We start from the raw sequence: 13,722 nt of genomic DNA, 5'->3' as shown, positions 1-13,722 counted from the left end.
AGTTGTAAGTTCCTATTGAAGAAGAGGAAGAAGAAACCTACTTCAAACCATTGATAGAAGAACCAGAGGAACTAGAGTAGATTGAAAACCTAATCTTAGAACCAGAATCAGAACCCTATATTATTTCTGAAGAATCTACAATGGCTAGAGAAGGGGAAGGAGAGGTACATAATTTGAATGGTGAACAACCCAGAATTGGAGGAGGAAGAAGAGGTGGAAGAGACGGAGGAAGAGGAAGAGGAGAGAATATACATCCAGAACATTTTGGATTTCCAATTCTCGGTGAAGATACAACTGTAACAATGAAAAATATCCTTCCAAACTTTCATCAATTAAGGAGCAAAGACCCTGAGACATTTCTCTTTAAATTTAAAGTCTTGCGTAGATCATATGATTATATACATGATGCTCAAAAGTTGAAATTATTCCCTGCAACCCTAAAATATGTAGCACTAAAATGGTTTATGGGTTTAGGAATAAACTCCATAAGAACGTGGGAACAAATCAAAACTACATTCTTAGAGAAATATAAGGATTATTGTATGCCCCATAATATTAAAGAGGAATTCTTTAAACGATACAAAAAAAATATAAAAATCTTGAAGATTTTGTTGAAATATTTTATTGCAATGTAAAAAGGGCAAAAATGAATAATCTAGATGAGGAAACTTTGAAAGCTCCCTTATTAAAATCGATTAGAGATGAATGGATTGATTTTCTCAATATAATGGGTAAGGGATACATTTCTTACTTATCACTAGGAGAAATTTGTGAGTTGTGTATACACATTTCAAGAGGTAAAGCAAGAACTGGGAAAAATCCAAGAGATCCTCTTCTATCAAGGATTATTAAATCTGCAGCTGGGACCACAAGTAGAGAAGAATTAGAAAATTTTCTTGATAACTTTAAAATAGATATTTTAGGAGTCTTAGTGAATAAATTGACACCCTTAAAATACAAAACAAGAAAAAAACTGAAAATGCTGCATTGTCCATTTTTTGTCCTAAGTGAAAAAAGAAACATGCCTTGAGAGAATGTCCTCTTGGTTTAAAAAGGATAGAAACTTGTGTTATTTATGTGGAAAATTGTGATACAAAATAATTTCCCTCAATAACAGGTCTTAAAGTTTTTTATCGAAGAAGGAGTGCCAAATCAGGTAGACCCTCTTTGTTTTATTGTTAAAAGACCTTGGCAGAATCCACAACCAAATATAGCTCAAGGTTTTAATCCTCAACCATTTTCACAATCTTCACGAAGTAATTAGAATTCCCCAATGCCTTGGCAATATTGTCCACAACCTTGGTCACAAGGATGGAAAAATCCTTATGGAAAATTCCATCAATATCCTCAATATCCACAATTTCAACAATCATATCCTACTTTTCCTCCACAATATTATCCTCAACCTGTTCAACAAACTCAACCTCACAATGTGAATCCACAACTTTAATTACCATTTCCTCAAAGACCAAATCAATTTCCTGCCCAACCACTTCCAAATCCAAATAATAATAAAAATTTACAACCTATTTACAATCTAGAAGGACAAAATTTTCAAACATGAATGATAACTCCACTAAATCTAAATAATGTTCAACTTAGATCTGGTAGAATATTAGAAAAGAAGTCCCACTTAGTTGTTATTCAGGAAAGTGAAAAAGAAAAGATCCCCGAAGAAGAAAAGTCTCTTAATATTAAAAAAGAAGAAACTCAAAAACAAGTTATTCCAACACATCCAAATAACTCAACCCCTATTATGGAACAACCTTCAATATCTGTTTCAAAACCATGCTTCCCTGAAATATTGAAAATTGATGAAGGAGTAGAGAAACAAATTTTATTGCTTGATTATGATATGTTAGATGAACTAAAGAGTGTTTTCATAAAGATTCTTTTGCTTCAAGCTATTAAGGAAATACCAATTTTCACAAAGACAATTGGGGACTTGAGCATAAAAAAACCTAGAATAAAGAGAAAATAAATCAAAAGAATCCAACTTGTTGGAAAAATTGCACATATCATGATGGGTATGTTAGCGCTTGAAATTTCACCTCAGGCTGAGAAAGGTAAACTTCAAGGCAACATCAAACCACTTAGCCTCGTAGCTAGCCCTATGGGGCAGGAGAGGGCTCTCTCCGGTCTATCTCAATAAAGATCTTCAATGGGCGAGATGACCAATAGGAAAACACTGATTTTAGGCTAGTAAACTGATCAAAAGGGTTGATTTGGGATTTTTAGGGTTTTTGGTGGAAAATTGGGGAAATGGCAATTTTAGGTGTGGGGATTGGACACAGTTTTCGCAGGGGGTTCTTTGGGGCGAGGTAGGAAACATTATTGATGCCTTTAATAGAGATGTATGGATGAGAATGATTGGTGAGGAGTTAAAGAGAACAAGCAATAACCTTGAATTCCCTTTAAACAGTCGAAAACATTGATATTAAGCAAACTTAAAAGCAGAGCATGACAGTCATGAGTTCTACTTTAACACTTCATTTGGCTAATGTGTAGAAGGAAAAGTAAGGAAATGATTCACATAACACACTTTCAAGTACAAAGAGAAACACACCATCAATACATGTGTCCACAAGAATCCCAAAAAGGACTGCAAAACCCTGGTCTTCCTTTGCCAAAAATTGCAGAGATACAGTGAATAATACAATAAGAGCTTCTCCCTCAAGAGTCCAACCATGAAAATGAGAAAGAGTGTACATAATATAGATCATCTAACATCTTTCCCTGCCTCTAGGGGTCGAGCTCACTATCCTAGGAGCTGTTTCAACCAATTCTAAACTAAGCACTGAAAACTAGGCAGTCAAAACAACTTGCCTCTATAAACTAGGAAACCAATTCATTCATTTAATTTTCACCTATCTCATGAATGAATCTTCTAGAAGAGATACATAAGTGTAAAAGTGTCATAAAATTACATCATTTACAACAAGGAGGATAAAAATCAACTCCAAAAAGTCAAACATAGTCAAAACTGCGTTTTGCTGAGCTGTAGGCTGAAATCCTGAGCAATTTGCCTGATGGGTCGCACGCCATTCCTGAACGGGTCGCGCGGCTTTGAAAGCACTTTTGGGGCACTTAAAGGTCTCCAAATGGGGCAAGAGTAGGCTTGTTGGAAATTTCTAGATGCTTACTTTCCAACCCAAGTGGAAATTCTGAATTTGGTGGTCATTTACCCCTCCAAAATTGCAATCTCCCAAGACTGCTTTCTGTGTGTCAAAAATGTGGCAGAAAGTCATTTTTTTCTTGTTTTTTGACTTTCTGGAGGCCCAAAACTTCATAAAATCTCTTTGAAATGGGTGAGAATGTGTAAATTTTCATGAAAAATCCAGAAATGCTGAGTTTTCCCGGAACGGAGTAGCCAAATGAAAGGGTCGCGCGGGGGGTGAGACCCGTTGAGGGGACAAAACCTATTTTTTGCCTGAAAAAACAAAAAATGACCCAAAATGCTCAAAATTTCTTGGAATTTGTGCTAGGGCTGAGCTATTTAGTGCCATGCTCATTCAAAGAGGCTTTGCCCAAAATTTGGAGTGGATCGGGCCTTTTTCTTCGTTTTTGTGCTTTGGCCAACCGCCTTGGATCTGGCGATTGCAATTTTGACATTTCTCTAAAACCATGACACCTGTGAAAAAAGTGAAGGAGGTTTTTCTTCTTTGGCATGTTATGGACAAAAAAATCTCTCAGTTTTCCAAAATTCATCTTTTATTGCTCTGGAACATCATTTGAGTGCGACTTGTCCCGATGTGTGAAACAAGGAAGTTTGTCGAAATGGAGTGAAATTAAGGGGATAGGGGGCTTCTAAATTCTTGAGGAAATTTTTGGAAGTAGGGAGGGATGTTAGGAAGCAGGGGAAAGTGGAATCTTAGAGATTGAGTGAGGGGAAGGGGTCCAAAAGGGAAAAACACAGGCCCAACCTAGAAAATTGCCAAGTTGTAGCTAGAAACTAGGGTTTGTGCAAAAATGAGGAATTTGGCGGATATAAGGGATGGGAAGCATTTAATAAGGTACTTTAAGGATAGGGGAAGGTGTATGAACATCAGGATACAAGTTTTGCCGATGATTTGACCATCCAAGAGAAATTGCCTTCAAAACCCTAGGAGAGGGAAATGACCTTACCTAGGCGCAACTGAAGCATGAACAAGGTGTACAATGACTCATTAGACACTGAGATGATAATGAAAACCCTATGAATGATGATAGAATCAGCTAAATGATGACATGGACTGACATTTGGACAACTTTAGAAGGAGTGAAAGCAAACCCTAGACCTAATGCCTAGTGACCAAATTTGCTTGAAAACTCTTTGAAATGACAAAATTTGACCTTGACACTCTGAGACCACTTTGTAAGAGCATATTTGATCACTGGAGGAAGGTTGGAAAGACCGACACTAACGTTGGCTCCAATGGGGATGGTAGCTCCTTGGAGGTGCCAAGAACCTCAGACCTCTGGGAGAGCAGACCAGTGCTTTCAACCATTGGGCAATGGAGTCAAAAACTCAAGCTGAAATGCATGACTAAAAACTGATGACTTAACAACACAAATTGACTCTCACTGACTTGATGCTTAAACACAATCGACAAACTGAAATGATGCTCAAGTTTGAGCCTATTCATCAAAACCTACTCTAACAGTTTCATTCATCACCTGATCAAGTGAAATGAAACAACCAGTGCAACCAGGTAAGTATCCCAACTGCTGTTTGAATTCTCTGCAAGTGCTCACTCATGAACAACAAGAGAGAACTACTGAAAGGCAACTCCCATGACAATTTAGAAACAGATCCGTTGAAAGATATGAATTCTCTATCCACCTCCAAAAACACTGCATAAGGATCTTGAAATTCAAGCACACTGAACTTAGCTCATCTAATGGATTACTTCTCGTTTCCTCATACCATGAATGCAAACTTTGATCTGAGCCTTGTGATGAGACCTCTGCTGAAAATGACAAAGAAACCGGCTGCCGGATCAAATTCATATCAGCACATGTTTAAAGCTCACATGTAGTCAATGGAGAAAGACTTTGACTGCAAACCTCATCCAAAACATCAGCTATTGGATCATGAAAAATTTGAAAAGACTGCTGCAATGTATCCATTGAAAATGTATGACATCCTTCTAGCTGTTCATCATTTTCTTGAGAGATTTTACAAAGATTCTGCCTTATAACCTGAAATGCTTCGAAACAAAAGGGTATAGAATCTTCCTGCATCATCAAATCATGTATTTCGTCCTCCACAACTTCATCTGTAATCTGCCCTTCAATTTCATTTGGTGGCTGCAAATCTGATGCTACAGGCTGCTCAAGAATTTTGTTATCTGTCTCATCCTCAACATTAACACTGAGAAATTGCTAATTTGTGATAGGCTGTTCATTTGAATATTTACTATGCAATCTACCCTTCAAAAACTGAAACGATTCAAAACAGAATGGTACGGAGTCACCTTGAATCATTAAATCATGTGTGTCCACTTCCAAGTCTTCAGCTGCAACTTGGCAATCAATGGCTTCCGGGGGTTGCAAATTTGAATATGTAAAGTCTTGAACAAAATTTTCATTGCTCTCAATATGATTCAAATCAAGACTTGTTGACATTTGATTTCTGATTGCATGGTAGTTATCTCTGATGAATTGAAACGAATCAAAACAAAAAGGCAAATATCCTTCACTTACTTCAAACTTTGATGCACTTTCCTCGGCAATGCCATAGCTGATATGTGATGGTTGAACATTGTTTTCAAGCTGCTGAACATGAACTTTTTCCTCCCACAAACTAGCTGCTGATTTGTCTGCAAGATTAGCTTCTGTTTGGAGAACATAATCATCATCATACTAATCAAACTGAGGAAAATCATCAGTATAAAAGACATCATCAAGCATACATGTCACATCAATAGATCTCTCTTCTCCAAGGTGATCTACAAAACAATCATTATCAGATCTATGACAACTAGGATAAGAAAGAAAATGATTTGGATCAACAACTTTTTCCTTTTCAATCAACGAGCCTTGGACTTGAACATCATAATCATTCCTTGTGTTGATATTGTCCATCATCTTTTCCACTACACTTACCAAAATGGCAAGCTTCACCTCTAGAGATGTTGACTCGGCCGGATCTATGTTTTTCATCTCTTCTTCTTTCAACCTTGCCCTTCGGATCAAGAGATGAGCTTCTACATTTACTGCACTGTTTTTCATCTCATGAAGTGTTGCAATATCCCTTTCTCTCAGCTGAAACTCCATCTCGAGATCAAAGGCACCCGGACAGTGCAAGAGAGCAGATCTAGGAGAAGGTCTAATATCAACTGGCATCGAATAATAAACTTGGTTAAATCTAGCTGAAAACTGTTGTACTGTCTCCCCTGGTAGTCTTTTCAGCTGGTTATACTCTTCTATAATCAAGAAAAGGTTCTGCCTGATCATCCACCTGTCGAGAAAAACTTTGAAAAACTGCTGGAAATCTAAAATGCTTGCATCAGGCAAGGTTTTGAACCAACTCTTCACTTTGGCTTGCAAAGAAAGAGCAAAAAGCCTAATACTAACATCTTCATCATCAACTTCAAAAAGATCTAGAAAATTCTCAACATTCTGCACATGTTGGTCAGCATTGACATTCCTACTTTCACCATCAAACCTCGGCAAGTATAGATCATAGTTTTTGGGGAAAGCATGAAGAACAGAACGTAAAATAAGAGGTTTATACCGATCTGGAATTTTACAAGGTGTAGGGGTATGTACAGCAGGTATAGAATTAGTCTTGGTCTCTTGAGATTCATCAATTTGAAGATGGTCATCACAAAATTCGGAAAAAGGATCTTGATCAAGCTCAAAGGCATGCAAATCTTTGGTTTTCACACTTTTCAAAGGGAAAGAATCAACTGCAGGCTGAGGATCTCTTCTCAAATACAATATACTTTGCAAAGCCTTCTTGACATTCTCGGGAAAAGAGAAGAAATAATTTAGAACAAAGAACAAAATGTCTTGGATGCAATTCCAACTTGAATACATGATCTGTCCATGTTGTCCTTTCATGTTTTTGCTGGTTGGAAACATCCTCCAGTGGAGTCTTTGGATCTGATCTCAAAAATGATTTAGAGTCGCCAAATGAATGATTTCAGCCTTTCAAGTGTCTGATCGTTGTTCACTATCAACAAACAGATCTGAACTTGATACATGTACTGGGGTAAAATGCAAATGAAGTGCTACATTCACAAGCTCACAGAGATTGACTGAAGCAGCGTTTATCTACTTTCGCTTATGCAAAGCAAAAGCGTTTCAAAGGCTACCTGGTATAACTTCAAGCTCCGTCTAAGACTTATGAAACAAACACATCAACCCACAAACAAGTTTGTTCTCCCCAGTATGGTCGCCAATATGTTAGCGCTTGAAATTTCACCTCAGGTTGAGAAAGGTACACTTCAAGGCAACATCAAACCACTTAGCCTCGTAGCTAGCCCTACGGGGAAAGGGAGGGCTCTCTCCGGTCTATCTCAGTAAAGATCTTCAATGGGCAAGATGACCAATAGGAAAACACTGATTTTAGGCTAGTAAACTGATCAAAAGGGTTGATTTGGGATTTTTAGGGTTTTTGGTGGAAAATTGGGGAAATGGCAATTTTAGGTGCGGGGATTGGACACAGTTTTCGCAGGGGGTTCTTTGGGGCGAGGTAGGAAATAGTATTGATGCCTTTAATAGAGATGGATGGATGAGAATGAACGGTGAGGAGTTAAAGAGAGCAAGCAATAACCTTGAATTCCCTTTAAACAGTCGAAAACATTGATATTAAGCAAACTTAAAAGCAGAGCATGACAGTCATGAGTTCTACTTTAACACTTCATTTGCCTAATGTGCAGAAGGAAAAGTAAGGAAATGATTCACATAACACACTTACAAGTACAAAGAGAAACACACCATCAATACATGTGTCCACAAGAATCCCAAAAAAGACTGCAAAACCCTGGTCTTCCTTTGCCAAAAATTGCAGAGATACAGTGAATAATACAATAAGAGCTTCTCCCTCAAGAGTCCAACCATGAAAATGAGCAAGAGTGTACACAATATAGATCATCTAACATCTTTCCCTGCCTCTAGGGGTCGAGCTCACTATCCTAGGAGCTGTTTCAACCAATTCTAAACTAAGCACTGAAAACTAGGCAGTCAAAACAACTTGCCTCTATAAGCTAGGAAACCAATTCATTCATTTAATTTTCACCTATCTCATGAATGAATCTTCTAGAAGAGATACATAAGTGTAAAAGTGTCATAAAATTACATCATTTACAACAAGGAGGATAAAAATCAACTCCAAAAAGTCAAACATAGTCAAAACTGCGTTTTGTTGAGCTGTAGGCTGAAATCCTGAGCAATTTGCCTGATGGGTCGCGCGCCATTCCTGAACGGGTCACGCGCCTTTGAGAGCACGTTTAGGGCACTTCTAGGTGTCCAAATGGGGCAAGCGTAGGCTTGTTGGAAAGGTCTGGATGTCTACTTTCCAACCCAAGTGGAATTTCGGAATGTTGTGGTCATTTACCCCTCCAAAATTGCAATCTCCCAAGACTGCTTTTTGTGTGTCAAAAATGTGGCTGAAAGTCATTTTTTGCTTGTTGTTTGACTTTCTGGAGGCCCAAAACTTCATAAAATCTCTTGGAAATGGGTGAGCATGTGTAACTTTTCATGAAAAATCCAGAAATGCTGATTTTTCCCGGAACGGAGTAGCCAAATGAAAGGGTCGCGCGGGGGGTGAGACCCGTTGACGGGACAAAACCTGTTTTTTGCCTGAAAAAACCAAAAATGACCCAAAATGCTCAAAATTTCTTGGAATTTGTGCTGGGGCTGAGATATTTAGTGCCATGCTTAGTCAAAGAGGCTTTGGCCAAAATTTGGAGTGGATCGGGCCTTTTTCTTCGTTTTTGTGCTTTGGCCAACCGCCTTGGATCTTGCGATTGCAATTTTGACATTTATCTAAAACCATGACACCTGTGAAAAATGTGAAGGAGGGTTTTCTTATTTGGAATGTTATGGACAAAACCCTCTCTCAGTTTTCCAAAATTCATCTTTTATTGCTCTGGAACATCATTTGAGTGCGACTTGTCCCGATGTGTGAAACAAGGAATTTTGTCGAAATGGAGCGAAATGAAGGGGATAGGGGGCTTCTAAATTCTTGAGGAAATTTTTGGAAGTAGGGAGGGATGTTAGGAAGTAGGGGAAAGTGGAATCTCAGAGATTGAGTGGGGGGAAGGGGTCCAAAATGGCAAAACACAGGCCCAACCTAGAAAATTGCCAGGCTGTAGCTAGAAACTAGGGTTTGTGCAAAAATGAGGAATTTGGCGGATATAAGGGATGGGAAGCATTTAATAAGGTACTTTAAGGATAGGGGAAGGTGTATGAACATCAGGATATAAGTTTTGCCGATGATTTGACCATCCAAGAGAAATTGCCTTCAAAACCCTGGGAGAGGGAAATGACCTTATCTAGGCGCAACTGAAGCATGAACAAGGTGTACAATGACTCATTAGACACTGAGATGATAATGAAAACCCTTTGAATGATGATATACTCAGCTGAATGATGACATGGACTGACATTTGGACAACTTTAGAAGGAGTGAAAGCAACCCCTAGACCTAATGCCTAGTGACCAAATTTTGCTTGAAAACTCTTTGAAATGACAAAATTTGACCTTGACACTCTGAGACCACTTTGTAAGAGCATATTTGATCACTGTAGGAAGGCTGGAAAGACTGACACTAATAGGTTAAAACAACAATTCAAAAATATCTTGAATTAGGAAGTCCCATTGTGAAAACACACATCAATGGTATAGAGATCCCAAATACATTGATTGATCTAGGAGCAACCATAAATGTCATGAGCAAACAAACTATGAATCAATTAAAACTTTCTAATCTTCAATATACACCCACACTATTACAATTGGCTGATAGATCTGTAATCAAACCTAATGGTGTATTAGAAGACATATATTTATCCTTATATTCTTGGGAATATCATGTTGATTTTATGATTTTAACACCCAAGAATAACTTAGGAGGGCATCCATTGGGAATACCATGGCTAGCTACAATTGATGCTTTCATAAGTTGTATATCTGGTGATATGCTCATTTCTGATGGTAGTACAACAAAGAAATGCACACTATATCTACTAGCAAAAACAACAGTAGAGGTTGAAAATGAAGAATTGATAGATGACGACTTTGATATAAGACCAATGAAGAAGATCAAATTTAAAATTTAATGGAAAATAATGAATCTTCATTATATTGTGAAACGGGTCAGAGTTTTCAAGAACAATACAATATTCAATATTTATCATCTCGTCAACTATCCTTGCACTCTGTGGAAAAATTTGGCAATTCTACAATTGAAATATTTCCAGGCAAAACTTTAAATATCAATAATAATATGGAAGAATTTCAAAAGAAAGAATTAATTAGGATGTTACAAGAACATTCATATTCTTATGCATGGGAATATATTGACATGAAAGGAATTGATCCTAATACTCATAAACATCAAATCTATATTGAAGAAAATGCCAAACCAATTCAACAACCTCAAAGAAGAATGAGTCCAAATTTAAGGGAGATTTTTAAGGACGAACTATAAAAAATGTTGAATGCCAATTTCATCTATCCAATATCAAACAACGAGTGGGTTTCACCCTTAGTAATTTTCCCTAAAAAGAATGGAAAATGGAAAGTGTGTATTGACTATAGAGAATTGAATAAATCCACTTTAAAAGATCACTTTCCACTTCCTTTCATAGATCAAGTTTTAGATACATTGGCAGGAAATAAATATTTCTCATTTTTAGATGGTTTTAGTGGGTATAACCAAATCCAAGTAGCCTTGGAAGACCAAGATAAGACCACCTTTACCTACTCATGGGGAACTTATTCTTACCGAGTACTTCCCTTTGGCTTATGTAATTCTCCTGCAACATTCCAAAGAGCATTATTAGGCATATTTTCTGGTCTAATTCATGATTGTGTGGAAGTGTATATGGATGATTTTACAGATTATGGAAATTCTTTAAAGGAAGCTCTTGAAAATTTAAAAAAGGTTCTCATTAGATGTAAAGAGGCAAATCTCTCATTAAGCCATGAAAAATGTTTTATGATGTTTACTGAGGGAATTGTTCTAGGACACCATATTTCCAGAAATGGAATTAGAGTGGACATATCTAAAGTAGAAGCTATTTCTAAATTATCGATTCCAACCTGTCAACGAGATGTTAAAAGTTTTATTGGTTTCACTGGTTATTATAGAACATTTATAGAAAACTTTACAAAAATTTCATCTCCACTTTTCAAGATACTCACTAAAGACTGTGAATTCAATTGGAATTATGATTTCTAAAAGGCCTTTGATTCATTAAAAGAGAAAATCTCTTAAGCACCCATTCTTAGAGGACCAAATTGGAAATTACCTTTTCATATCTCAAATGATGCTTCAAATACAACTTTAGGAGTTGTACTAGCACAAAAATACTTAACTCCATATGTCATTTATTACACCAATAAAAATTTGACTCCTACGGAGTTAAATTATACTATCACAAAAAAGGAGTTTTTAGCTGTTATTCATGCCATCAATAAATTTAGACATTATAATACTGGCTATGAAACTATTGTACATATTGAACATTTTGCAATTAGATACTTAATGAATAAATCAATCACTAATGCCAGAATCACTAGATGGTTATTATTTCTGCAAGAGTTTAATATTACTATTCTGGATCGACCTGGAAAACAAAACACAGTTGCTGACTTTTTATCAAGGATTCAAAATGATAACAATGATATGCCTGTAGAAGATAATTTTCCTGATGAATATCTTTTTTAACTATCTACTAAATCTCCATGGTTTGAAAATATTGCTAACTATTTGGCTACAGGAAAATTACCATCATACTTATCTCCTCGAGAGAAAATAAGGTAATTTAAATTAGTGCATCTTATTCATGGATAAACAAAGAATTGTATAAAACAAGTTCAGATCTGATCATCCGAAGGTGTGTAAGAGAAGATGAAGTATGAGAGATATTGAAATCTTGTCATGATGAGCCATGTGGAGGACACTTCGCTGACAAAAGAACTTCTTACAAAGTCCTTCTCTTAGGATAATATTGGCCTTCCATTTTTAAGGTGCCAGAGAGTATGTTAAGAGATGTGATAGTTTTCAAAGGATGGGGAAACATGTTCCTCTTGATGAGATGCCTCTATAACCTCAGGTACTTATTGAGCCTTTCTAATAGTGGGTTCTAGATTTTGTTGGTCCAATCAATCCACCTTCGAAACAAAAAAGGTACATTCTTGTTTGCACTGATTATGTTACAAAATGGGTAGAAGATAAAGCACTTCTTTCTGCTATTTAAAATATTGTAGTTTCATTTCTTTTTGAGGATATCTTTACTCATTTTGGTGTTCCAAGAGAAATTGTAACAGATCAAGGTACTCAATTTACATCCAAGTTGGTACAGAAGATAATGGAGGAATACAAAATCAAACATTGAATGTCTAATCCATATCATCCTCAAGAAAATGGACAAGTGGAGTCCACTAATAAATTCATTGAATCAATTCTCACCAAAACTGTGCACTTGCATAGAAGATATTGGGAAAAAAAACTTCCAGAAGCTTTATCAGCATACCGTACCACATGGAGAAACACTACAGGACATACTCCTTATGAGCTTGTCTATGGAAAACAAGTCTTGTTTCCCATTGAGTTTCAAGTCAAAACTTTCAAGACATCAGTTGAATTGTGCCTTGATTTTTTAGAAGCACAAATACAAAGAATGGAGCAAACAAATGAACTTGATGAGATAAGACAAGATGAAATCCAAAGAACTAATCTAGTTCAACAACAAAGATCTAGATGGCATGATAAATATATCAAACAGAGAAAATTCCAACCAGGAGATTAGGCATTACTATTGATTCAAACTTCAAATATTTCCACGGGAATTTTAAAACTCAATGGCTTGGACCTTATGAGATTGAAACAAGATTTGAAAATGGTGCAGTTAAAATCAGAACTATTGATGAAGAAAGGATTACTTTTCTTGTGAATGGTCATCAATTGAGAATCTACCATAAGCCATTTGTTGGGTTGTGTTATATTCTTTCCACGACTACCCCATGTGTGGGGGGTTACGCAAGGGTGTGGTAGTCCCCTTATACGAGGTCCGGGGTAGTGCCCTGGGAAATTTTTTTTGGACCCTATATTAGGTGGGCAGACCTACCTATGCTTTTGTGCACGAATTTCACACATGGTTTTGGGCATGATGGTTTATTTTCCATGTTATTTTTTAGATCCAGTCAAGGGAACTACGATTATGTTCTAATACAGGGTTAATGGATTGGGGTTTATGGATGCTTCAACATGTACATATATGTATTGTAACATTGAAAGGAATATAATGAAAAATCAATTTGGTAGTCCCGGTTTTGGGATAGAGGGGAAAATATATGTGTATATCAATTTTATGTTTTATTGCTCTCGCCATTGTTAATTTTCTGTTTTTAGAATTCATATGCAGGTAATTTTTGTACAGGTTAAAACCTACATTTGGTATCAGAGTTGTTTTGGCTTCAAGGGGACGCCTTTTCTGCTAAGGGGTTTTTTTCTCAGGCCTGTGGTAGACACTATTCGGTGGCAGATTTGTGGGATCAATTCTT

The sequence above is a fragment of the Pinus tabuliformis genome, chromosome 9, assembly GCF_031772625.1.
Source record: "Pinus tabuliformis cultivar Carrire ecotype Pingquan chromosome 9, CPIR1, whole genome shotgun sequence".
In the NCBI taxonomy this organism is placed as follows: domain Eukaryota; kingdom Viridiplantae; phylum Streptophyta; class Pinopsida; order Pinales; family Pinaceae; genus Pinus; species Pinus tabuliformis.
Note: the sequence above shows the minus strand (reverse complement) of the source record.